Source organism: Mauremys reevesii, linkage group 1, assembly GCF_016161935.1.
Source record: "Mauremys reevesii isolate NIE-2019 linkage group 1, ASM1616193v1, whole genome shotgun sequence".
Classification (NCBI taxonomy): Eukaryota; Metazoa; Chordata; order Testudines; family Geoemydidae; genus Mauremys; species Mauremys reevesii.
In genome coordinates this window covers 87,937,585-87,965,527 of record NC_052623.1, presented here as the reverse complement: position 1 = coordinate 87,965,527, position 27,943 = coordinate 87,937,585, and the positions used below count along the sequence as shown (strand labels likewise).

Below are 27,943 nucleotides of genomic sequence, written 5' to 3'. Positions count from 1 at the left end.
CTGTGGAATACTCCACCCATGCCAGTCCCATACATCACAGGGGCCCCATGATATTCAGAGAGGACATATCCAGTCTGAGTTTTGTCATAGTTTCTGTACAGGTTAGGGTCTCCACAATTTTTTAGAGTTACCATAACATTTTGGTTTTTAAAAACCCCAGTCTATCCAAGAGCGCAGGTACAGCTTGATGATCACCTTGCCGAAATTAAATGAGAGGTGTGTTCTGGTCTGTCTTTATGTCAATGGTAACAGTGTTGATGGGGGTGGTGGGAAGTGGCGGGATGCAGTGTAACAGGGATGCAAGGAGTTGGAAGACCCTGTAGTGTCTGCTAAGAAGGGGATTTTTGACACTGTGTTTGAGGCCCAAACTCAAAATATTAGGTATCTCCGCACCAGTAGAAAATGCATAAGGAACATCAGAGGATTTAAGTCTTAACTTTTCTACCCACAGAGTTGTAGTTCATGACCACCTCAAGCAGTCCCAGATGACTAGCCATGGTATTGTTCATATAATTCAGTAATGTGGGTATGGACAAGTAATAGCCTTGTTGTAGTGTGAAACTCCATTTCTTAATGCCAAAGGTTATTTCAAAAGGGGTGTCTTCACTGATATCGTTCCAGCTGTGTGAGTATTGTATTTCAAGGCCCCAGGCCTCAGGGAGATTCAAACACTTAACTAGTTGTATTGTAAAATCCTTGCTGCTTTGGGGTCGAAAAACATAGCTGGCATTGCTGGGCAAAATAATATAAACACCATTGTTCATTTTTTCTCTCTTTTCAGCGGTAATTGTTTTCTTTCATGTCTAAATATCAAAGTTGAGAAGTTTCCACCCAGCTTTTAAACTTATCAGCTACCCTAACCATTTCACCAATAGCTGCTTTTTTCTCCTCTTTCCTTTCTCAAATAGAATTTTTTCAATCCTATGCTGTTTGAGGTTACGTGACATTAAGAACAGAGCAGAGGACAAGTGGTACCCAGATATCTGGCAATAAACTGCAGCAAAATTAGCTTGTTCAAGTATACCCCAATTCTTTAATGTTATAAAAAGTATTTGGTAAATATCATGAAAGGTATCAAAGGAAAGCTCATGACTCACAGGTTATTAGTATCATTGCATAATGTAGGTACAAGCAACTGTGTACAAAGTTATTGGAGTTATTTCCATAGTACTCTGAAAGACAAAGATAATATGTTTACATATAACATAGACAGACCCATCAAGCTAACAAGACAAACCTTACATTATCACAGCAGGGAAGGAGATTGATACTCATATGTCTAACATTTATTCAATTGCACTGGAGGGGGCCATAACTAAAAAAAAAATTGCATTTTAGCAGACACAACTTCAGCAGGAGAAGAAGCAGAAGGAAACTTCCCTCAAGACAGATTCCATGTTGCCTACCTCACAGCTGGAAATAGACTTTTATCTGGCAGTATCCTTCAGATGAATTCATTTAAGAGTCATTGAATTATAAAAGGTTTCAGAGTAGCAGCTGTGTTAGTCTGTGTCCGCAAAAAAGAACAGGAGTACTTGTGGCACCTTAGAGACTAACAAATTTATTTGAGCATAAGCTTTTGTGGGCCACAGCCCACTTCAATACAGTAGGAAGATATATATATATATATATATATATATATATACACACACAGAACATGAAACAATGGGTGTTACCATACACACTCTAACAAGAGTGATCAGTTAAGGTGAGCTATTACCAGTGGGAGAAAAAAAAACTTTTTGTAGTGGTAATCAAAATGGTCCATTTGCAGCAGACGACAAGAAATTGTGAGGAACAATGTGTGGGGGAAATAAACATGGGAAATAGTTTTACTTTGTGTAATGACCCATCTACTCCCAGTCTTTATTCAAGCCTAATTTAATGGTGTCCATTTTGCAAATTAATTCCAATTCAGCAATCTCACGTTGGAGTCTGTTTTTGAAGTTTTTTTTGTTGTAATATTGTGACTTTTAGGTCTGTAATTGAGTGACCAGGGAGATTGAAGTGTTCTCCAACTGGTTTTTGAATGTTATAATTCTTGACATCTGATGGAAACAGGAGTTGAGGTTTTACCTTGAACCAAGTCTAACTTGTTAAGTTTTAGTAATTAGAAAGGGTTTTATCTTTATTTCTCTAGTAACCATTTGTGATTTTACTCCAATACTTGTACTCACTTAAAACTTATCTCATTGGAATTAAATATACTTGTTTTATTTTTTTAATGTGAACAAATCCAGTGCTGTGTTTAAACCAAACTATTTGGTATACTGACTCTTTAAAGGAGCAATAGACCTTAACATTTCTCTGATTATTCCAGAACAGTGCTGGACATTTCAGAAGACAGATTTGGGGGAAAATTCAGGGCTAGGGAGAGTGGGGAGTCACCTTACCAGTTGTTAACCAAGGCTGGTGGAAGTCTGTGGTATTGCAGGCAGGCTCCAGGTGCATACTTTTAGGACTAAAGGTCTCAAGTTCAACCCTTCTAACTATATAAGCAGAGGACATGCAGCAGATGCAGCAGATATCCCCATGCAGCAGATATCCCCGTGGGAGTTAGTGCAGCTCCAAACCCTATTAAATTCCCGTCATTTACTCTGGCTACGGTGCAGCTTCAGGAACAGGCAATATGGCAGCCCAGCTCCTGAAGAAGCAATGTTGATGGAGTGAGGGGACATCAGAATGGTGCAGAGGCTCCAGCATCAGTGAGGCTAGATGTAATATTTCTCAGACCCTGTGGGTTGAAGGCCCCGTAGGCAACCTCCAAAACTCTTCACCATCAATGCCATCCAGGCACCCTGAAGAAAACAAGTGATTTTTAGACCAAACTCTGAGGCGCTGAATACACTCTACTTGCCAGTGGAGGGAAGGGGAGTGGGGGCTGCAGGTGTTGAACATCTTTCATGGTTTTGATCTTTCTGAAAGTGAAGCTCAGATATTCTGCTTTTCCTTCCTCCTCTCTGCTATTTTTTTTTTGTTTCCTTGTGGAAGAGTATAAGACAGTATCATTTAGTTATAATTATAAAATATTGTCACTTAATGGGAACAGTATATTCTAGGGAAAAACATATTTGTATAAAAAATAAGATGAAGAAATGAAAAATGAGAAACTCATTGTTTCTTCTTCCTTGCATGTAGCAGCCGCAATTTGTACTAGCATACCCTGAGCTAAAAAAAATATTTTCAAAAATTCTGTGTTCCTGAATACAATATTTTATGTCCTGAAGAGAGTGTTAGTAGAACCCTCTTTGTTTTTAAAAAAGCATCTAGTCTCTTGGGTACACTATGAGGCTTGCAACATTTTTCAAAAAGAATCTACAGTGAAAAGAAATCATTAGAAATATGTAGTTGCAGTCACAGGGGGGACCAGTGACACAGTCAGCAGTTACTGTGCATGTCCCTTGAAAGATGAAAAAAGTTGACCATCCTGACATGCAGTATGCTGCGCCTTGCCTCTGTGTTACAATTGATTCTAAGAACAGCCTGTGCTATCATAAAAAAGCATATTTCTTATTGTTATCTTTCCATATATTCAGTTGCTTTTGGTCAGTGTTATGTATTATAGGATAACAGTTGGAGTATCAGCCAGCATTAACTGTAATTATATAACACATTACACTTAGAGCTTCAAACACCTGATACAAAGTCCTCTCCTTTCAATAGGAGTCTTTCCATTGCCTTCATGGGGTTTTGGCTCAAATGTATATTTTCCATGAGGGACACAAATTATTGATCTTTCCCCTCCAAAAGAAAGTTTTAATGACCATTATGTATGTAATATTAAGAATGCAACAATGTACATGAAGTTCTTTGAAACAAAATGTTACGCAACCCAATACCTGTCTGTAATAGTACTTCCAAATCTATTACTAATAGATAGATGAATTAGCTAATGAACTTCAAATTTACATTTTCCATTCTGAGTGAATGCGTGTAAAATAATTGATTTTACAAGATATATATGGTAATGATTTGTGCCATGTATTAGAAGCCAAAATGCCCTTACAATTTCCTAATTACCATTAACACAAGTTGCTACATAAATGTGCTGCTCCTAAAAATGTCTCAGAGTAATATCTTTTAGCCCTATTGCTCTAGAAAATGTAGCTTTATCTTACTGAAAAGAGTCAATTCTTAGCTTCCCAATGGAACACACAGCTCTCATTTTTAGCTTTGGAAAATACTGAGATAATGGACTTGAAATTTGTGACAGTTTTAGCTATATCAGGCCATTTTTAGAGGTTTTTATGACTCCTCTGGAGCCGTAGATAGTTGGATTCATGGTAACTAAAGCTCAGACTTTATAGGTAGAGAAATATGGTGAAATAGTATCTTTTTTTCCCTTGTTACATGTACATTTGCTACTGATAAGTTATGTAGCCATCCCAAACTTATGTCAATAAAACCTGGATACCACATCATCAGTGTGTGTGTGTGTGTGTGTGTGTGTGTGAGAGAGAGAGAGAGAGAGAGAGAGATCTGTGTCACAGAAGCAGAGAGCCCAAAATGTACCAAAAAGATTGTGCCCGCCCTATGTACACCCATTTTAAACAAAAATTAAATTTCATTAGGATACTGTTGTTTTCAGGAGGGAAAAAGGCCTACTTATATTTTGAAGTCAGACAGCAAACTACCTTACCTGTTACACTATTTATCTGAATACTATAAATATTAATGTGATATAGGGTATATTACAATGTAGAAACTTTTCACAGCATTGATCACCAGTAAATGTTGTCGATTTTGCACTGAAGTTAGCTCTGATCTCTCATCTGTTAGGAAGTGGTAAGGCCTCAACCTGCTCTATGAATATTGCATTTGCAATCAGTACATACAAATTGGACAGTATAAAGTTGTTTCTCTCTATTCCCTATAATGTGGATTTTCAGAATCATGTGGGGAAGGTGAGTGAGATATGTTGGATGTTTAGATTTTATATAGATGGCGGATGAAGCATATTGGGTTCCACAGCTCATAACAGAAAGAGTATGGGCCTGCTGTAGTGGAAATAGCATGAGATGTTGCTATATTTGGCATACAGCATGAACTAGAGAGGTGGGTTTGTGACCATGTCATTGAGTGACATTTCTCAGGTGAGATGTAGAATGTGAGATGGGGGGTGATAGAGAGGAGAATGTGTAGGCTATAACTTAAATGTAGATAGAACAGCATAGATAAGAATAAATAGCTAACCTACAGGTGAAGACTTGGTGGAGACTGAGGGTCAGAGTTAAGGCTGTTTATGAACTCTGAATTTGAACTGTTTTCTTTTTTAAAATGAGGCCCTTTTTCTTTAAAGCTTAAATGACTTTTATCTTAAAATTTACTAGTTCACTGGCAGCAATACTATTAAAATGACATTAGACAGATACTCAAACATCCTGCACATATAGGTAGATAATTAGCTACAAGCTTTCCTACTTTGTCAGTACCAGGTATGGTATTTGGACTTCTATTCCTAACCGCCAGTGTATCAATTACTACAAGAGGCCTTTCTGCTTAAGAAATGTTGCCCCTATACCTCAGAAATTATTAGGGTTACTATTTGAGATAGATAGATTAGATAGATAATATTCAGGCACTTCCAAAAGTCAGTTCATCTTTGTATATCTGACAGTAAGGCAAAAAAACCCACATATTTGGGAAGAATAATGAAAAATAACTAAAATGTAGTTAGGTATCAATAAAAGATTTTTGAAATATATTGAAATGAATTATTGGTGACTATGGAGTGCCAGGAGGGAGAGGAACTGAATAGTTAGTTTGGTATGGGCATGATGAACATGCATCAGCTATTCAGCTACTACTAACCAACAGAATGAGCATATGTTCCTGGATATTATCATATATCACCCAATATAATATATAACCATATATCACTGAAACAAAAGAGGGAAAATCACATAATATGTTTCGGCCCAAGGTGTGCAGTGCATATTTAAGCAGGGGTGCAATAGTGGAGGAGGGAAGGCGTAAGGATCTTCTCTCCCCCGACACACCCACATCCGCACTCACTTGCATATTACAGTTGAGGGCCAGGACAAAATTAATGAATGTCATATATAGGATGCTCTCTCTGGATTTATATCCCCAGGAAAACACAGCACCCCAAAGACAGCAGGGAGGAATGGAGAAGTAGTGAGTGAAGGACTCTGCACTCAATCTCCAAATACTGACTCAGGGACTAGAACTCATACAGTGGTGGGTGTAAGCTTCACACCATGGGCAATATGGCATGGATGCACTGGCTGGGTGCACCTGAGGGCTCTGGCAAAGCAATGATTCTCCATGCTTCCTCTGGTATCATGATTTGTGCAACTGGAGTCAGAGGGCCCATGTTTCCTGGAGACACTGTGATTGATGGGACACCAATGAGAACAGAGAATGCTGGAGAGTTAGGCTGGAAGTAATTCAGTCATATGGACAGAGCACTGAACATAGTTCTACTTGTTCAACTTAACCTGCATTCAGCATCACTCTTTGTGAATGAAATGTGGTGGTGGGATCAGAGCTGTGATTTCTCTGAAGTGCAGCAGCTGGCAGCGTAAGCCATCGAACTTGGTCTGACACTTCCACCCCGAGCCCTGGATTTTGAAAACATAAACCTAGCCCAGTGATGGACCTGATGCAAGGAGGAGTTCATACTGTACATAGACCTGGCCATGCAGAGGAACAACCACTACAGGAAGTAAAACTGTTATTTTACCTTATTGGGGAAAAAGACAGAGAGGTCTGCAGCACTCCAGAGCTCATCATTGTTTCAAGTTGCACAGTAGTCCATGGAGCCCTGGGGAAATACTGCTCCTAAGAGCAGAAGGAAACTGTGGAGAGACACATGTTTTTCATTCAAAACTAATCTAAAAGGATGGGAATAAACCCCATGCTTGCTGCATGCCGTTTTGGGGATTTGGCACGTTCCCTAATTTCAGACGGGTGGGCTGTGGCACTTGGGATCACCACCTGTGAAAAAGGCTGCTCTAGGAAGGTGATCTCACATTAGACATCTGCTTAGACATGGGGCATGCAGGAGAAGCCTCAAGAGAAAGGATGAAGGCCCTAGGAGGAGCAATGATCCCAGAAGTTCACTCAATGAGACAACAGCAAAGGAAGCAGTTGGACATGGGCAATACCCGTCGTGAGATGCATTTACTGTGGGAGACAGCATGGGCAGGTAAAGGAGAAGTGTCCAGTGTTGCCAGGAATGTGGCAAGTTGAACTATTTTAGCAGTTAAATACAAAGTCTTAGAAAGATTCAGTCAGATTTGTACAATAGGGATGGCACATAAGATAGCGGTGATGACATCGTGACTCTCTCCTTGAGTCTAAGAGCATATCAGGTTCACACTGCCAGGACAGGAAAGCAACAAGGAACAACACCAACCTCTGTGCATGCAACACTGTTAAAAGAGCAACGTCCTTTGCAATTTCAGTTGAATAGCAGATCTCCTGCATTATGATTCCTGGAGGCGAATTGGACTCAAATACCCCCATTACAAACATCAGGCACAATCTAATAATGTAAAATGAGAGCATAATGCAACCTGTAGGAAAAAATGACTTTATGGTAACTAACCCAGAAAACAATGGTTATGAACTGAAGTTTGTGGTAGTATTTGACAAGCACCACATCCCTCTCTTGATTTTGTTTGTCCGTTTTCTGCTTTAGAGAACTGCGTGGCCTATCCTGAAGCCCACCTGGTAAATACTAAAAAATAAATCAACATGAAGAATTAAAACCCACCAGAGTAAGACTGATTTACTCCAGGGACCCACTGCCAGAGGGAGAAATATTGAGACTGATGAGGCAATGGTTACCGTAAAGAAAACTAGGATTGGAAGTAGACCCCACAGTGGAATCTGTGTGCTTATCACAAAGGAAATGTCCAGAGGCATTATGCAATGCAGTATGCAAGGAACTCAAAAGTCTGCAGAACAGGGGTATCATAGCAGCTGTAGAGGCTAGCACAGCTTGGGTGAGCATCATAGTGGTGGCAAACAAGTCATCTGGCAAATTACCATCTGCATAGACCCAAACTCACTGAACCATATTTTGAAAAGATACCACTTTCCACTGCCCGCAATTGATGACATCTTGCCAGAACATTCCAAAGCCAGAATATTTATGGTCTGTTACGTGAAGAATAGGGTTTTGGCACATAAGTATGGATAAAGAGTCCAGCATGCTGACAACCTTTGCAATACGATTTGTGCTCTCCATATGGCTGCCCATGGTGATGGGCATAAGCCCAGCCCCAGAGCGTGTTCCAGAGAAGACTCACGCAAGCAGTGGAAGGACTCCATGGGATGAAAATAATTGCAGATGATATCCTCATTGTCAGTGAAGGAAGCAATGATACAAACCTGAATGGGACCGTGACAGAAAACAACAAGCTTTTCTACAGCAATGGAAGGACAAGGACATAAAACTGAACCCAGAAAAAAAATGTGACTCAAACAGCATGAGGTGACATACATTGAACATCAACTCACAGCAGAGGGACTGAAAGCAGATGCTAACAAGTTCTAGGCAGTCAGAGACATGTCAGCTCCAGTGGACGTGAAAGGATTACAATATTACACAGGAATGATAAGGTTTCTGTCCAACTTCTGTCCACACCTGGGTGCAGTAGTGGAAACCACAAGTCAGTTCACAAGGCAGAATATTGAATGGGACTGGACAGGTCCCCAAAAGCAAGAATTTGATACACTGAAACAAATGGTAATGGATGCCCCAGTCCTGAAGCACTACCAGCCAGGAGAGCCAGACTCTGTGATGCATTGGAGAAAGGACTGGTGAGATCTTTTGCAGGAGCAGCCAGTTGCTTATGCCAGCAGAGCCTGTCAGAGACTGAACAGGGATATGGCCTACTAGAAAAAGAGTTTCTGGTTCAGAAATTGGAGTGGAATGACTTCATTAGTACCCTATGGCCACCCAGTAATTGTGCAATCAGATCACAAATCCCTAAAGACAATCACGGCAGAGCCCCTTAATTCTCCAAATAAATTGCAACATATGTTGATGCACCTCCAGCGCTACCAGTTAGAGATCAGATATTGTCCAGATGATTCTGATGTTAGCTGACACACTGAGCAGAGCATCCAGCATCAGTGAGTTAGGGGAAGGGGATCGGGCCACTGAATCTATTAATATGCTGCACTTTCCCCCAGTTTCAACAGTGAAGCTGATAAAAATCAAAGAGGCTATGGAAAAGGACATCCAACATCAGGCAGTCAAGAGGGCGGGGTGGCCAGAGGACAAAAGCCAACTCCAGGTAGGAGCAGAAACATACATTCAAATTAACAAATGAGCAGAGTGTGCAGGATGGACTCATATTTTAATGGCAGCACCTCATACTTAAGGATGTCATAGAAAAACACATGCCTCACACCTGGGCACCCACAGGCTCAAGAATGTGCTTAGTGGCCAGGAATGAATACACAACTGCGCTCCTTGATAGAAGGGTGAGACACCTGCCTGTGGTGTGATAACTGCCATCAGAAAGAGACTGTTATGACAAAAGCTGTGCACCTATCATGGGAAAAGATTGGCATGGACCTATTTACCTTCATTGGAAACCCGTGCTTGATTACAGTGCACTACTATTCAAATGTTTGGGAGGTGACCAATATAAGAAGCAAAGAGATAACTTTGAGAGAGAGAGCTTTCCAGATACTGTATTCACTGACAATGGACCCCAATTTGCATCAGGAGAATTAAGAAATTTACACAAAATTGGAGTTTGACCATCATACCTACTCCTCAGTATGCCCCCAATAATGGTAAGGTGGAATCAAGCTGTGAAACATCTAAAAGACTTAAGCCTGGTCTACACTACGCGTTTAAACCGGTTTTAGGAGCATAAAACCGATTAGAGGCCCTTTATATCGGTATAAAGGGCTCTTTCTAACGAGAGGAGTAGCGCTAATATCGGTATTAACATATTGGATTGGGGTTAGTGTGGCCGCAGATCGACGGTATGGCCTCCGGGCGGTATCCCACAGTGCACCACTGACCGCTCTGGACAGCAATCTGAACTCGGATGCAGTGGCCAGGTAGACAGGAAAAGCCCCGCGAACTTTTGAATATTTCCTGTTTGCCCAGCGTGGAGCTCCGATCAGCACGGGTGGTGATGCAGTTAAAAATCAAAATAAAGAAAGAGCTCCAGCATGGGTGATCGCTGTAAGGGCAGGCAAATCTGTTCTATCAGCGCTCCGTTACAGAAGACGAAATTCAAAATCATTTTTAAATATCTCCAGACAGATGCCATAGCAGAGACTCAGCGCACTGCTGCGTGACAAAGCCAAAGAATCAAATGGACGCTCATGGACTGGAGGACTCAAGCTATCCCACAGTTCCTGCAGTCTCTGAAAAGCATTTGCATTCTTGGCTGAGCTCCAAATGCTTCTAGGGTCAAAAACAGTGTCCTGGGTCAGGGCATAGCTAGGCAATTTACGCCCTCCCACCCACCCTCAGAAGTGAAAGGAAAACAATCCTGTCTTGACTCTTTTACATGTCACCCTATCTTTACTGAATGCTGCAGATAGACGCGATGGTGCAGCACTCAACACCAACATCCTTGCTCCTCCCCGCCATGGGTGGCTGATGGTACAATAAGACTGATACCCATCGTCATCATCAGCCTATTGGCACATGGGGCAGTGCAAAGGACTGGTAACCATGCGTACTAGCATCCGTCAGGTCGATCAAGGCGCCTGGCCTAATTTTTCCTGGTAGATGGTACAATATGGCTGATAACCATCATCATCATAGCAACAGGGGGCTGAGCTTCATCAGCCCCCACCCTTCATGTGTAAAGAAAAGATTCAATTGCTCCTGGACTAGCAGCAGGATGCTGGGCTCCTCTCCTCCACACTCCTTAATGTCCTATGTGGACTATCATAGCAACTGGAGGCTGCCTTCCACTCATTTCTCACTAACAAGTATTCCTGCATTCTTTATTACTTCATCACAAAAGTGGGGGGACAATGCTACCCTTAGGGTACGTCTACACTACGGGATTATTCCAAATTTACATAAACCGGTTTAACAAAACAGATTGTATAAAATCGCCACACTAAACACATTAAATCGGTGGTGTCGTCCATGGTCCGAGGCTAGCGTCGATTTCTGGAGCATTGCACTGTGGGTAGCTATTCCGTAGCTATCCCATAGTTCTTTGAATTTCCGGGTTGAGATCCCAGTGCCTGATAAAATCATTGTTGCGGGGTGGTTCTGGGTAAATGTCGCTGGGAAAGCAATGGCAGACAAGCATTTCATGCCTTTTTTCCCTGGATTGCCCTGGCAGATGCCATAGCATGGCAATCATGGAGCCTGTGTAGCCTTTTGTGACTGTCACCGTATGTGTACTAGATGCCGCTCACAGAGGCGATTCAGCAGCGCTACACAGCAGCATGCTTTGCTTTTGCATGATAGCAGAGATGGTTATCAGCCATATTGTACCATCTACCATACCATAAATTGGTAATAAGATGATCGTGGCTACCAGTCCTTTTGCACTGTTCCATTTGCTGCTGTCATAAGTGAATGACTCCTGAGTCAATCCCTCCTTTGGTATCTAAAAATAGAATCAGTCCTGCCTAGAATATGGGCAAGTGTACTAGAGAACCACTGTATCAGAGAACCAGAGAGCACAGCTGCTCTGTGTCAGATCCTGCAGAAATTATGAGCTGTATTCTATTCACACCACCTGTTGATTCCGTTCTTCCTCAGCCTTCCTGGGCTACCCACTTGTGTGATGAAGTAATAAAGAATGCAGGAATAAGACACAGTGACTTGTTAGTGAGATATGAGTGGAAGGCAGCCTCCAGCTGCTATGACAGTCCAGACAGGACAGTAAGAGTGTGTAGGAGAGGGGCCAGCATCCGTCTGCTAGTTCAGGGCAATTTACACATGAAGGGTGGGGCTGATGGAGCTCAGCCCCTGTTGCTATGATGACGATGGTTATCAGCCATATTGTACCATCTACCAGGAAAAGATTGACCTAACAGATGCTAGTCAGCATGGTTACCAGTCCTTTTGCACTGCCCATGTGCCAATAGGCTGATGATGAGGACGGATACCAGTCGTATTGTACCATCAGCCACCCATGGCGGGGAGCAAGATGTTGGTGTTGAGTGCTGCACCATCGCGTCTATCTGCAGCATTCAGTAAAGATAGGGTGACATGTAAAAGAGTCAAGAGAGGTTGTTTTCCCTTTCACTTCTGGGGTGGGTGGGGTGTGCGTAAATTGCCTAGCTATGCCTGACCCATCCCGGACACACTTTTGAAGCATTTGGAGCTCAGCCAAGAATGCAAATGCAGAGACTGCAGGAACTGTGGGATAGCTTGATCCTCCAGTCCATGAAGTCCATTTGATTCTTTGGCTTTCAGTGCGCTGAGTCCCTGCTATGGCATCTGTCTGGAGATATTTAAAATGATTTTGAATTCTGATAGAACAGATCGTCCATGCTGGAGCTCTTTCTTTATTTTGATTTTTAACTGCATCACCACCCATGCTGATCGGAGCTCCACGCTGGGCAAACAGGAAATATTCAAAAGTTCGCGGGGCTTTTCCTGCCACTGCATCCGAGTTCAGATTGCTGTCCAGAGCGGTCAGTGGTGCACTGTGGCATACCACCCGGAGGCCAATACCGTCGATCTGCGGCCACACTAACCCCAATCCGATATGGTAATACCGATATTAGCGCTACTCCTCTCGTTAGGGAGGAGTACAGAAACCAGTTTAAAGAGCCCTTTATACCGATATAAAGGGCCTCTTAGGCCTGGTCTACACTAGGCGTTTAAATCGGTTTTACGAGCGTAAAACCGATTTAACGCCACAACCGTCCACACTAGGAGGCACCATATATCGATTTTAATGGCTCTTTAAACCGGTTTCTGTACTCCTCATTAACGCGAGCCTCGGTATTAACATATCGGATTATGGTTAGTGTGGACGCTGATCGACGGTATTGGCCTCCGGGAGCTATCCCACAGTGCACCACTGACCGCTCTGGACAGCAATCTGAGCTCGGATGCAGTGGCCAGGTAGACAGGAAAAGCCCCGCGAACTTTTGAATATTTCCTGTTTGCCCAGCGTGGAGCTCCGATCAGCACGGGTGGCGATGCAGTTAAAAATCAAAATAAAGAAAGAGCTCCCGCATGGACCATGCGGATGTGATCGCTGATAGAACAGGCAAATCTGTTCTATCAAATTCAAAATCATTTTTAAAAATCTCCAGACAGACGCCATAGCAGGGGCTCAGCGCACTGCTGCGTGACAGAATCAAATGGACGCTCATGGACTGGAGGACTCAAGCTATCCCACAGTTCCTGCAGTCTCCAGTATTTGCATTCTTGGCTGAGCTCCAAATGCTTCTAGGGTCAAACACAGTGTCCGGTGGGTCAGGCATCTACCCACCCCAGAAGTGAAAGGAAAACAATCCTCTCTTGACTCTAACATGTCACCCTATCTTTACTGAATGCTGCAGATAGACCCGATGCTGCAGCACTCAACACCAACATCCATGGGTGGCTGATGGTGCAATAAGACTGGTACCCGTCCTCATCATCAGCCTATTGGCAAAGGGGCAGTGCAAAGGACTGGTAACCATGATGACCAGCATCTGTTAGGTCGATCAAGGGTGCCTGGTCCTAATTTTCATGGTAGATGGTGCAGTATGGCTGATAACCATCATCGTCATAGAAACAGGGGCTGAGCTCCATCAGCCCCACCCTTCATGTGTAAAGAAAGATTCAAGTGCCCTGAACTAGCAGAGGGATGCTGGGCTCCTCTCCTACACACTCCTTACTGTCCTGTCTGGACTATCATAGCAGCTGGAGGCTGCCTTCCACTCACATCTCACTAACAAATCACTATGTCTTATTCATGCATTCTTTATTACTTCATCACACAAGTGGGGGGACAATGCTATGGTAGCCCAGGAAGGCTGAGGGAAGAACGGAATCAACAGGTGGGGTTGTTGCAGGAGCACCCCCTGTGAATAGAATACAGCTCATAATTTCTGCAGGATCTGACACAGAGCAGCTGTGCTCTCTGGTTCTCTGATACAGTGGTTCTCTAGTACACTTGCCCATATTCTAGGCAGGACTAGGGGACTTGCCCATATTCTAGGGGACTTGCCCATATTCTAGGCAGGACTGATTCTATTTTTAGATACCAAAAGGAGGGATTGACTCAGGAGTCATTCCCAACTGGCTAAGAGCAGCCAGGGGCACTTATGACAGCAGCAAATGGAACAGTGCAAAAGGACTGGTAGCCACAATCATCTTATTACCAATTTATGGTATGGTAGATGGTGCAATATGGCTGATAACCATCCCTGCTAACATGCAAAAGCAAAAGCATGCTGCTGTGTAGCGCTGCTGAATCGCCTCTGTGAGCGGCATCTAGTCCACATACGGTGACAGTCACAAAAGGCTACACAGGCTCCATGATTGCCATGCTATGGCATCTGCCAGGGCAATCCAGGGAAAAAAGGCATGAAATGCTTGTCTGCCGTTGCTTTCCCAGCGGAAGGAGTGACTACATTTACCCAGAACCACCGCGACAATGAATTTCTCAACCCGGAAATTCAAAGGGGCGGGGAGGCGGGGAGGCTGCGGGAACTATGGGATAGCTGATTTAATGTGTTTAGTGTGGCTTTATAAAATCTGTTTTACAAAACCGGTTTATGCAAATTCGGAATAGTCCCGTAGTGTAGACGTACCCTTAGTGTGGACGGGTGTGGCGTTAAATCGGTTTTACGCTCCTAAAACCGGTTTAAACGCGTAGTGTAGACCAGGCTTTACACAAGGCTATTTCTCTGATTCAAACACCTTGTTAACACTTTTGGCATCACAAGTGTCCCAAAACAGTCCAGTACAGGCACTGATGGGACAAAAGACTAAAAGCCTGCTACCAGTGAGGGGAGATCTGTTGCAGCCATGATAGAGATACTGTGGAGAGGAGATGGCCAATAATTAGAGAAAGTATGCACTAGAATATGACAAGGAGCTACCGGTTCTGGAGACAGGCAACCCTTTGAGGATCCATCGATTATAGAGACATCAGGAGTGGATTAAAGGAGTTGTGAGGGTCAAAGTGGCATCTAGGTTATAAGAGGTGAATATGCCAGAGGAACAAGTGACCTGAAGAAACAGGAGATGGGAGCCAGCCTATGCAACACCCAGGGAGAGCCTGCAGAGATAATCACAGAACAGAGAAAGATAGAGAACCATCCAGAAACCAATCTAACAGGGAGGGAGGGAGTAGATTCCACAGACAGACAATTTGCTAAATTTGGAGACAGATTACAAAGAGAGAAATAGCTTACTCTCAGTGTGGTTGCCTGTTGGGGAGACCAAATTATCCCAAAGACTCAGTGAACAACTGAGTCCTGGTATAGATGAAACTCCAGCTTGGTTCTGTGCTAGCATCTTCTTAGCAAAGGACATAGGGCTGGGTTAAAATGTGAATTATTTGGTTTTAATGTTTATATTAAAATGTAAAGTTGGGAAGATATATCACGTAAATGTTGGTTAACATGGATTAAACTGTACACACTCAAACAAATATAAAAAAATTCCATTGATAATTAAAATATACAGATAGGCAAAGTAGAAAACATACTCCAAGATCAAGGTCCTGTTTCTGAACACAAGTATCAGAGGGGTAGCCGTGTTAGTCTGGATCTGTTTCAGATGCACTTGCATCCGTTTCTGAACACAGTAAAGATTAAAAAAAAACACTCCTGGGCTTCTCTGAAAAGGCACAATTTAAAGTATTTGGGAGCGCAGGAGGAAGAAGTCAAATTCCATCTGATAAGATTCATGTTTTGACCTTTTTGCTTGCATAGAATTAAGATTGATAGATTGCAACTTTTCAGCCAGCATGCCGTGTCACTCTGTATAACACAGCAGCAACTGCAAACTGATATTTCATTTCATTACTAACTCATCCTCAATTGCATTACCACTTAGTGTATTTGGAAATTCATTGTTGGATACATAAAAGTGGGCATTATGACACTGCATTGTTATGAGCTTTATACTGTGACTAAACAAGGGTACCTGCACACCATGAAGAAATATTTGATTTATCTAGTCACAGCAGGCAATGACTTAATTACATTGCACAGCAACCAACAGAACCTCACCAGATAGCTTTGCATTATTTATCTCAAGGAAATTTCACCTTTCAGCTTCCTTGCAATGGGCCTCTAGTCTCAGTTCCAGGACTTCATGCAGCATCATTACTGTTTATTAATTACATTTGTATTGTGACAGTCACCTAATTAGTATAGTCATGCTTAGCATAAACATGCACAAAAATGACACAGCCCCTGTGAAGATCATAATTAAGACAATTAATATAAAAGAAGTGGAAGAAAGATTTCATTGGAAGGTTCTAAAATGCATTGAAGGAGACTCTGGGCACATGGGAGTACAACAAGCAAACTGATTACGGTAATGGCAGTGTGACAGGGTGCTGGCTAGGAAACCCTGAGCCAGCCCTCTGTCACTCCAGCTCCAATCAGGAAAGTGGAATTGGAGCTGGATGAGTAAGCCCAGGCCTAAGTGGCAAATGGGGAACAGTTGCTGGCCTCTTTAGACAAGGGCTACATAAAGGCTGGCAGGAAGAAAGCCAGGGAGAGGAAAGAGAGGAGCCAGAGAGATAGGGTACGTCTACACTACGGGACTATTCCGAATTTGCATAAACCGGTTTTGTAAAACAGATTTTATAAAATCGAGTGCACTCGGCCACACTAAGCACATTAATTCGGTGGTGTGCGTCCGCGGTCCGAGGCTAGCGTCGATTTCTGGAGCGTTGCACTGTGGGTAGCTATTCCCTAGCTATCCCAAAGTTCCTGCAGCCTTATTTCCGGGTTGAGATACCAGTGCCTGATGGGGCAAAAATCATTGTCGCAGGTGGTTCTGGGTAAATGTCGTCAGTCACTCCTTCCTCCGGGAAAGCAACGGCAGACAAGCATTTCGCGGCTTTTTTCCCTGGATTGCCCTGGCAGATGCCATAGCATGGCAATCATGGAGCCTGTTTTGCCTTTTGTGACTGTCACCGTATGTGTGCTAGATGCTGCTGACAGAGGCGATTCAGCAGCGCTACACAGCAGCATGCTTTTGCTTTTGCATGACAGCAGAGATGGTTACCAACCATACTGTACCATCTACCAATCCATAAATTGGTAAAAAGATGATCATGGTTACCAGTCCTTTTGCACTGTGCCATCTGTTGCTGTCATAAGTGCCCCTGGCTGCTCTTAGCCAGGGGCGCAAAAGCCAAAATTGGGAATGACTCCCTGAGTCAATTCCTCCTTTATGGTATCAAAAAACAGAATCAGTCCTGCCTAGAATATGGGCAAGTGTACTAGAGAACCACTGTATCATAGAACCAGAGAGCACAGCTGCTCTGTGTCAGATCCTGCAGGAATGATGAGCTGTATGCTATTCACAGGGGGTGCTCCTGCAACAACCCCACCTGTTGATTCCGTTCTTCCCACAGCCTTCCTGGGCTACCGTAGCAGTGTCCCCCCACTTGTGTGATGAAGTAATAAAATATGCAGGAATAAGACACAGTGACTTGTTAGTGATAAATGAGTGGAAGGCAGCCTCCAGCTGCTATGATAGTCCAGACCGGACATTAAGGAGTGTGGAGGAGAGGAGCCCAGCATCCTGCTGCTAGTCCAGGGGCAATTGAATCTTTTCTTTACACATGAAGGGTGGGGGCTGATGAAGCTCAGCCCCCTGTTGCTATGATGAAGACAGTTATCAACCATACTGTACCATCTACCATGAAAAATTAGGTGCACATGACATTGGGGGACCTGACAGATGCTAGTCGGCATGGTTACCAGTCCTTTTGCACTGCACCATGTGCCAAAAAGCTCATGATGATGAGGACGGATACCAGTCATATTGCACCATCAGCCACCCATAGCGGGGGAGGTGGGAGCAAGGATGTTGGTGTTGACTGCTGCAGCATTGCGTCTATCTGCAGCATTCAGTAAAGATAGGGTGACATGTTAAATAGTCATGAGAGGATTTTTTCCCTTTTACTTCTGGGGTGGGTGGGGGGGTGTACATTGCCGAGCTATGCCCTGAACCACCATGGACACTGTTTGTTTGACCCTAGAGGCACTTGGAGCTCAGCCAAGAATGCAAATGCTTTTCGGAGACTGCAGGAACAGTGGGATAGCTTGAGTCCTCCAGTCCATGAGCGTCCATTTGATTCTTTGGCTTTCCGTTACGCTTGTCATGCTGCAGTGCGCTGAGTCCCTGCTATGGCGTCTGTCTGGAGAATTTTTAAAAATGATTCTGAATTTCGTCTTCTATAACGGAGCGCTGATAGAACGGATTTGCCTGCCCTTACTGCGATCACATCCGCATGGTCCATGCTGGAGCTCTTTTTTTATTTTGATTTCGGACTGCATCGCCACCCGTGCTGATCGGAGCTCCACGCTGGGCAAACAGGAAATATTCAAAAGTTCGCGGGGCTTTTCCTGTCTACCTGATCACTGCATCCGAGTTCAGATTGCGGTCCAGAGCGGTCAGTGGTGCACTGTGGGATAGCTCCCGGAGGCCAATACCATCGATTTGCGGCCACACTAACCCTAATCCGATATGGCAATTCCGATACTAGCGCTACTCCTCTCGTTAGGGAGGAGTACAGAAACCGGTTTAAAGAGCCCTTTATATTGATATAAAGGGCCTCTTGGTGTGGACGGGTGCAGCGTTAAATCGGTTTTATGCTCCTAAAACCGGTTTAAACGCGTAGTGTAGACCAGGCCTTAGAGGTCACGTGCCCCTGCTGGCTGCAGGAGCCAACAGTCCCTGAGGTGATAAACCTGATGCTGTCTGTAGCTACAAGGTGGTGGGAATTTGTACTGTAAATAAAGAGCACAGGCGGTTGCACCAAAGCAGAGGTCTAGGCTGGTTTGTGGGTGCAGAAGTGTCAGAAAATAAAGGGGCTCACCTGTGCCCTTTTATAGGCAGGCAAATGTCACATTAGTTGCATATTTTAGAGACTGTTTATTTCAAGGAACTTTCATATGTATTAATTAACTATTAACTGTGAACTATTACTAATAGCTATTATTTCTGTGGGGCTCAGATACTGCAGTGTGAATCAGACAACTCAGCCTTTAGCTGCCCTGGACACTTGTGGCAAGTACAGATGAACTAAACATGTATCTGTTACCTCCTAGCATTACATTACTGTTCATATTCCCTTTAACCTAAGCTGAGCCTCCACAATGTTGCAAGAAAGGCAAAAAACCCAACGCTTTGGGCCCTTAACAATTTGGTCCAATGGGCAAAAAATCCTTTTTGATCCTAGAAACAGGTGATCAGTTGGACCCAGGAAACACAGCTCAATGTACCTCAACTACAGAGAGGGAGGAATGGTAGCAATAGCTGCAAGTGGCTCCTGGATATCTGGGGAAGCTTTAAATTAAAGGGGAAGGCCAATTAGCTCCTCTCTATCTGTGAGGCTGGCCAATAGGAGGCCGAGAATCCCCTTCCCCAGGCACACTTATACATGCACTTTAAGTGCATGGATATCTGGTTATGAGCTCTCACCTCTCCCATCCCCAAGCTGATCTGACCAAATTTCCTACCCCCTGTCCCCATGCTGAAATGGAGAAGACTATTTCCACCAAAAAAATACAATAATAATAATAATTTAAAAAATGTTGAATTCTACAGCTGCTGAATTATAAAGGACATAGAACCCTGGCCATAATATTCCAGTTTTCAGGATGGAAGGGTTTAATATACCATTATTAAATCATAGGACTCAGAGAAACTACTGTGCATGCTAAAAGGGCTATATACAAAAAGGAACTTAAGTGTGGTGACACTGAGCATTTCCCTGTCTAACTTTGAGGTGCTTAGAAAATCATCAGAATTCAAAAAGACTGACTTTGGCAGCAAGGCTCCTGATAGAATGAATGCGGGAAAAGAGGCACTTCAGAATGGGATTCACCACAGCCAGTGCATTGGGTGGCTTCTCACCTAAATTAGCCAATGGGAGGTGCCAAATCTGGCCCCTTTTTCAGTGATAGGTGCCTAAATCCAGGCTGCAGGGAGGCACCTCCCTCACTTGGGATTCTCAGCTGGAGACATTGGCTTGGTTTTAGGTGCTTACACCATTTTAGCAAGAAGCCTGGGGTGGAGAGGAGGAGGATAACCTTCATAATCATTTTTAGCCCAGTGGTGAAGGTACTCACCTGGAACTGTGGGAGACCCCCAGTTTAAGTCACATCTCCACCTGAGGGGAGAAAGATTTAAACTAGGCTCTACCACCACTCTACCAAGTGCACTAACCACTGGCCTATGGGATAGTCTGATATGGACCAGGGACGGCTCCAGGCACCAGCCCAGCAAGCAGCTGTTTGGGGTGGCCACCGGTGGGCAGCAGGTCCGGGTCTTCGGTGGCAATTTGGGGGCAGATCCCTCAGTTCCTCTGGGAGCAAAGGACCTGCCGCCGAATTGCTGCTGAACACTGAAGCTGCAGAGCTGCAGATCTCAATCGCGGCTTTTCTTTTTCTTTGTGCTGCTTGGGGTGGCAAAAGCCCTGGAGCCAGCCCTGATATGGACCCCTTCATTCTCTCCTGTTGAAGATGTTCCACTTTGGATTAAATAATAATGGAATCATTGGGCCAGAGAGACCAAGTATGAGAATGATTCTGTAGCCTCATAGTTAGTACATCACTGAGGGGGACCCAGGATCCACTTCTCGTACTCCATTTTATTTATTCATTATCCCCAATGCAACAGCTTCAACAGGAGAGACTGAGGGACCCCTTCCCCATCAGAAAATGCCTTAGCTCAGTGGTTAGGACATTTAGTGGAGAGATGGCAGTTCATATCCCTTTTCTTGCACTCTCAGGTGGAGAGGGGACTTGAACTGGGAATCTCCTGCCTCCCAGGCGAGTACCCTAGCCACTGGGCTAAAAGTGACAAGAGGAGTCCTCCACCTCTTTGCCCCACACCCATTTTTGTAAGCTAATCTAAAGGGGCCCAATATAGTAAGCAAGCTCTGAGCATGCTTACCAGATGGGCCCTGAAGGCAATTTAAGCAAAAGAATACCTATCTTTTCCGAGTTCATGCATCACTCTGGGGCTTGGCATGCAGACCACCTCTGTGGAGTGGCACTGTGCATGTTCAGAGGCAGAAACATAGGGGTTCTGAAAGAACTTTCACAGCAAAAATTTAGTCGGTGATATTAGACACCTACAGGGTTCAGGAGCAACTGAGCAGGTGTTTTGTTAATCCCAGTTGGGCCTGATTATGGGATTTAGGTGTCTAAAGTGGCAATATGAATATAGCCATAAGTTGCTATGTAACAACTCACTGAAAAACACAATGAAAAAAGTTTTGAGTAGTGGGGTCCCACATTTGGAAAAGAGTTGCCACCTGTATGATAATTCTCAGCAGCACCAGACCTATGCTTGACAGTTGCTCATATAGCTCAAGTTAGCACTAGGATTCTCAAATAGCTCTAAACTGTGTAATCGCATGGATGTGCTTGGTTGTCATTCTAGGATGAATCCCTGCCTCCCTCAAGCATAATGAAAGAAAATGAGTCAGTCAAGCGGAAGAAAAGCATGTGCAATATTCTCCACCCCACAACTACCAGTTAGATACTGTTAATGGCACCCCTTATAAGGGACCCTGTCACATATTTGTAAAGCAGAAATTGTGTCTATTTTTCACAGTTTTGTACAGCTTTGGTGTGATCTAAATAATTAAACAATATTGTTCACTTACTGAGATATGAGAGCTAATTTTTAAAGCCCAATATACTCACCAATCCACACTAACAGTGTCAGAAATTACACTGTCATATGCAACCATATTAGTAACAGAACTAAAAAGATATTTGTAACAGGAGATGCTCAGTAAGGAAAAATAGGCTTCAAAAATGTAATGGTAAATGATGGAATGACTCACAGTTTTAAAGTCTTACCATTATTAACATCAGTCCAGTTCTGCATTTGAGGAGACCTAAGCCTATTGCAGGGAATCTGAGCCTGAACTCAATTGAGCAGCTTGAGCCAGATTAGATCAGGGTTTCCCTGCAGACTGGGAAATACTGAAAAGCTAGCCAGCCTCGCTATATTTCCGAGCTTGTCTTTGAGCCCTGGTGGGAAATTATGTTTAACGCTTTTGAAAACTCAATCTGGTACTGAAGCTTGATCTTCTCAACTGGGCATTCCGTCTTTGCTTGCCATGTCAGAAAGTAAATCAAGCACAGAACACCCCCCCATCTCTCCTCTGATATTTATCAGTTTCCCAGAAAATCAGATAAAATATATGCAAAGAAATTGGATCTGGCTATTCCTTGGGCTAATCAGTTCACAGGCTCAACAGGGATGAGGTGAGGCTGTCAGGATTATATTGAAGAGAAGATTCACTTGACTAGCTTGATACACACTGATTAAGAGACACTTTCCTATGTGTGTTACAGCAGGCAGCAGGTCAAGCAAATATTTACAAAAGACTAAGGGATAATATAGTGCCTAGTTCCTACATAGGGAGATTTCAGATAATAGAGGACTCTTTATTGTATCAGACAAAACAAGTTACGACGTTACAAAACAAGTTACGAATTGAAACTAGATAAATTCAGATAGTTAAAAAAATTGCACCGTATTTCAATGAAAGTAATTAACCAATGGAACAATTTAGGAAGAGATGTTATGGAGCAGGGGTTTGAATGTGACGGGAAGTGGTGGCCAGCACATCCCTCGCCCACACCGTTTCCCGCTGCCCCCATTGGCCTGGGACGGCGAACCGCAGCCAGTGGGAGCCAAGGTCCACTGAACCTGCCGACACGGCAGGTAAACAAACTGGCCCGACCCACCAGGGTGCTTACCCTGGCAAGCCGTGTGCCAGAGGTTGCCGACCCCTGTTATGGAGTCTCCATCATTTGAGGACTTCAAATCAAGATCAGATATTTTTTCTATAAGGTATGCTCTAACAACAGGAACTGATAGACATGGGGAAGGAATTACTGGCTGGAATTATTTGGCCTGTGTTATGCTGGAGAGCAGACTAGATGATCATTCATCATCCTGGCCTTAAAAGTCTGTGAATACAGACATGCACTTTTTTCTGGAAACATGCTGAAACATGTGGGTGAGAGTTTTGAGAGGGTGTCATTTATATAATTGTATCCATTTAAGCTACAGTTAGCTATATTGTGGATGTTCATGTTGGAAGAGGCACTGTGCTCAAGCCAAAATTTTAAAAACAGATGTCCCTGAATATTCAGGCATTGGTTGTTAGATCTGAATCCTGCCTTATGGGAAAGCCTTATAGAATTTAATACAAAAAGATAGATTAATATATATTTGAACCACCACATGGAAATTAATAGAAATTTATATGCCTGGTACAGAAAATGTAAACAAAACTCTATAAAGTGGGCATCCTTCTCTATTATATTTTGTTGGTTTTTTATAGAACCCTATTAAAGGCCCAGACATACTCTGTTGAAGTTAGTATTAAGATTCTCATTGATCTTCATGGTCCATCATCAGGTCCTCGATTTCTATAGAACCCTATTAGGTTTCCCCCTGAAGTCGACATATTCAAGTGGGTAGGACTTTTCCAGAGGGGCTGATCTAAGCTTCCCAAGTTCATCTCATTTCTTATGACTGAGCTAAACCAGCACATTCAATCTGAACCACTTGAAATTAAGGGATGGCAAGAATTACATTCAAACTTTTGTTAACTGTCCCATCTTTAGTGGCAAGTGTTTTTCAAATCTTTGGATATCTTTTTGTCAAGTGAAGTGGTACGTTTGTTGAAAACTGTGTTAAAGTTATCTGTGGATTGTATAATGCACATTTTTAGTTCTGTTATTTAAGAAAATGTATGACACAGAAAGGCTTTTCTTCAGTTGTATCAGCATTACCAATAATATTCCAGATTTGTAGTTTTTGTGACTTTTATGTTACTGATCTTAACTAAGTTAAAACTGAATTATTTTTAATCAGGAAACATATGGTGCATAGTTATGGTTGTCAAATGTCACTACTGCTATTTTTAATGGAATGTAATATTATTAAAAAGTATTTTTACTATTGCATATTTTGTAACAAGCTTAAAAGTGTTTATAGTCTTAATTATTACATGTAGGATTATATGTATTCAAATGTTTTAATTATCTATTTATAATTTATTAATATTAATAGGCCAAATTTTCAAAAAATAGGAGTACAAACCTAGGTTCTTAATTCCATATCAGGCACCTAGTTGATTTTCAAGTGGTAAAGCCCCCACAAGTTCTATCCAGACTCACACTCAGCCCAATTACATGGGTGCCTGACTTTAGGTTTAATATTAGGCTCGTCTTTTTGAAAATCTTGCCCTTTATTTCATCAAAACCCTTTGGGAAGGGAGTCACTTTTATTCATTGTTGTACACTTAATATGCTAGTAACCAAAACAAACATTTAAAAATATTTGAAGAATGAATTCTTATAAGCTTATATAAGCAGTCTCACCAAATGGCTATGAAGTATGTGCTATATCAGAGATCGGGAACGCAGAGATTTGGCTATGAAGTATGTGCTATATCAGAGATTTGGCATGCAGCTTGCCAAGGTAAGCCCCCTGGCAGGCCGGGATAGTTTGTTTACCTGTCGCGTCCGGAAGTTTGGCCAATCACGGCTCCCACTGGCTGTGGTTCACCGTCCCAGGCCAATGGGGGTGGTGGGAAGTGGCGGCCAGCACATCTTTAACCCCTCGCCACTTCCTGCAGCCCCCATTGGCCTGGAGTGGTGAACCGCGGCTAGTGGGAGCCGTGACTGGCCGAACTTGAAGACACGGATTGTAAACAAACTGAGCCACGTGCCAAAGGTTGCCGATCCCTGAGCTATATTATAATAAGGTCATATTTAGTATGTGAAAATGGATTATTTTTGCTATTTGATTCACATGGGACTTATTTTTAAAAAAAAATTAATATGAAACAAATCTTACTTTTACATCATTTAGGTGCTTTGTGGCCAGTCTAAACTTATTCTGGTAGTTTTCACATCTCTGGGTCAAGTGTGTGTTGAGTGGTGGAATGAACCACACTCAAAATGCCACACTCAGGGCAGACTGCAAGACACAGGACAGACATTCCCCAAAAATTGGTGGTTTATTCTATAATTAGATTCACCAAACCAGTAACAAAAGGAGTGTCTGTAGCACCACACTAACCAAAAACCAAACACAGTCTCATTTAGGCATTGCAGCCCTTGGCTTCCATCCAGACAATCTCCACATAGTGAGAGGTTACTGAAAATCTAATTCACCATATATGAGGTTCTACCAATCCCAAGGGATCAGACACTGACCACCAGGTCAATATATATTTCAAATCTTACCCAAATATCACATTGTCAGCCAATCCTTAATAAACTAGCTAAAGATTTATTAATAAATGAAAAGAAGAGTGTTATAAATGATTAAAAGGTCATATACATACAAATGATTGCAAAGTCCTTAGGTTACGTTAGTAGGAGTGATGGAATGGCTTGCAAAAGTCTCTCTGGAAATTTCCAAAGATTGGAATTTCTTCTGTCCATTGTTCAAAATACTCTTTTTAGTTAGAAATCCACATTCCAAAGAACTGCAGTAGAAAAGAAGCAAAATGGAGATGCCACGGGTGTCTTTTTTTATCCTCTGCCATCTGTATAGAAATTTACTGTCCCACACAACGTCCACAGCCCGTGTATATGGAAAGTTACTGACAAAGATGGAGTCCAAGGTCACATATCCATATCCCTTGCCCTTACATGTGTAACCCTTCTGCCCCTCTGAGTTGGCAGCAACAAGGGCCGGGTTCAGTATCCAGGGGTTCCGTTTCAATAACACACTGCAAAACCGGCTCGAGCCCCCACCCAGTGACCTGGGACAATTACCTACAACCCCCCCGGGCGCCTCTAGGAGGCAATACTTCCCCACTCGCAAGCACGAAGTCTGAGTGTAGCAAAATCCTTTTAATAAAGGAGGGAAACAATGTGGCATCACGTTGGAGAGACACCACAAACAGGACTATACACAAACCATAAGCAAAAACCCACCTCCAAGTACATTTGGCACTGTCCTTAGGGTCTTAAGTCCAATCACCCCAAAGTCCAACAACCCAAAAGTCTCAGTCTCCGGTCAGTGCCACCCCAGAGTTCAAAAGTTTATCTGCAGAGTTTTACCCCCCCCCCCAGCCTGGGTGGAAATGGGGGGGGGTCACACACACAGGGTGCTAGGGACACCTTACGTGGGCCAGGGCCGACTGCCCCGCTTCTCCGTGGAGTTCTGCTGCAGCCTTCACCACTACTGGCTCCACTCCACTAGCTGTGCCGCTCCTCCAGCAGACCCGTGAACCACGTCAGCCGTCCCCCACAAACCGCTCCACACTGCTCACTGTTCCATGGGCTGCTCCAACATGCTGCAGACTGCTCCGCTCTGCCAGCTGCTTGGTGATAGATCTTCAGGCTCTCCCACTACTTAACACAGCACTCAGTGATCTTAGCTTAGTAAGCTTAGCTCTTTTAGTGATTTCAGCTCCTAGTGATTTCAACTTGTAGTAGGAGAGCCCCACTGCCACATGGCCCAACGTGAATTCAGGTCAGCAGCCTCTAGATGGACTCCTAAAGGATTCAAAATTAGCTCTGCTCTTTAACAGTGGAGAGAGGAGGAAGTGCAATTGGTGTTCCAGGCCCTCAAAAGGGGCCCATACCATCAGGTACACACACCAGTCCCCAGCCTCTCTCTCCTCACTGGGTTTTGGAACCCCTGTCCCTTGTCTGGCAAGTACTATTTAATGTAGGTTGAGTCATTTCTGTCATAAAGCAGTCTCATAGTTCCTCATTCACATAATTAAGGTAACAGCCCCTTTTTTTCCTTCCTGCCCCAATAACAAAGAAATTGGGGATTCCACAGTGTGAAAATAACCTTCCCATGCTGCTGTGTGTTATGCTAAGTGGAGTGGGTTTACCAATGCAAATGCACATTCCTAAAATTCCTTTGCCCACTCCTCATAATGTACCACCAGATGTCAGGGTAGGGCTCATCCTGACTCTGCTTACATCCTCCCCCCAGCCGAGAATTTGTCGTCCCGACAAATCACATTCCCTACTATACCAACTTACTGGTCCCCTCCAAAGGGCCTCAGATAGCCCACTTTAGCTTTCACAAACCTGTGTGCTAAAGGTATTGGCTCCTCACTAATCACCCCAGGTGCATCGTAAGTTAGCCGTTTCACTGGTCTTATTACTCTGTCTCGCCTATGAAGAAACTCTGTTGCTGTGGTAGAGGGGACATCCTCTTGAGTGATGGATGGGGAGGTTTCCTGTGAGTTCCCCTCAGATACTGGCATAGGCCCCTGCATTTCTAGTTCTAACCATGGAGGATCGAAGGTGCTTGGGACATCTTCCATCTGTATGTCGCCACTGTCCAATAATCTGTGTAAATCATTACATGGGGGTTCCACCAGTGGCTCAGGAGTGTCAGGAATGGGCCTAAATACTTCTGCCATAGGGTTTAGGGCGGAAGAGGAGGTAGTCTCTTTTGATTCAGCTGATCGAGACTGCAATCTTGTCTTCATCCTAGGATACACCATGGTTGTGTCTTCCTCCTCAGACTCACTCTCAGATGTGCTGAGTAGGGGTAGGTTAGCTGCAGGAGGCTGGCTGTCCACGTTGGGAAGTGGCTTTGGTACAGCACCTTCGTTCTGCCCAATTGCCCTGTTGTGGCCCATCTCATAAGGGCTGCCTACCAATTCCCCCACCGGGAGCAAAAGGTTTCTATGCACGGTCTTTGTCTGCCCTGGACCCTCTTCAGGTTTGATCTTGTAGACAGGCAGGTCTCCTAGCTTTTCCATCACCAAGTAAGGTATTGCCTTCCATCTGTCAGCTATCTTGTGTTTGC

The 27,943-nt window shown here is 43.5% G+C and overlaps 1 long non-coding RNA gene across 1 annotated transcript; it reads right to left on the bottom strand.

Moving 5' to 3' along the window:
* Positions 1-2,864: 2,864 nt before the first annotated feature.
* On the bottom strand, positions 2,865-26,326 carry LOC120380350. Its single transcript, XR_005587732.1, has 3 exons — positions 26,292-26,326; positions 25,503-25,646; positions 2,865-2,981 (listed from the first exon to the last, which is right to left on the bottom strand). It is a non-coding gene; the product is annotated as an uncharacterized LOC120380350 (long non-coding RNA).
* Positions 26,327-27,943: the final 1,617 nt, after the last annotated feature.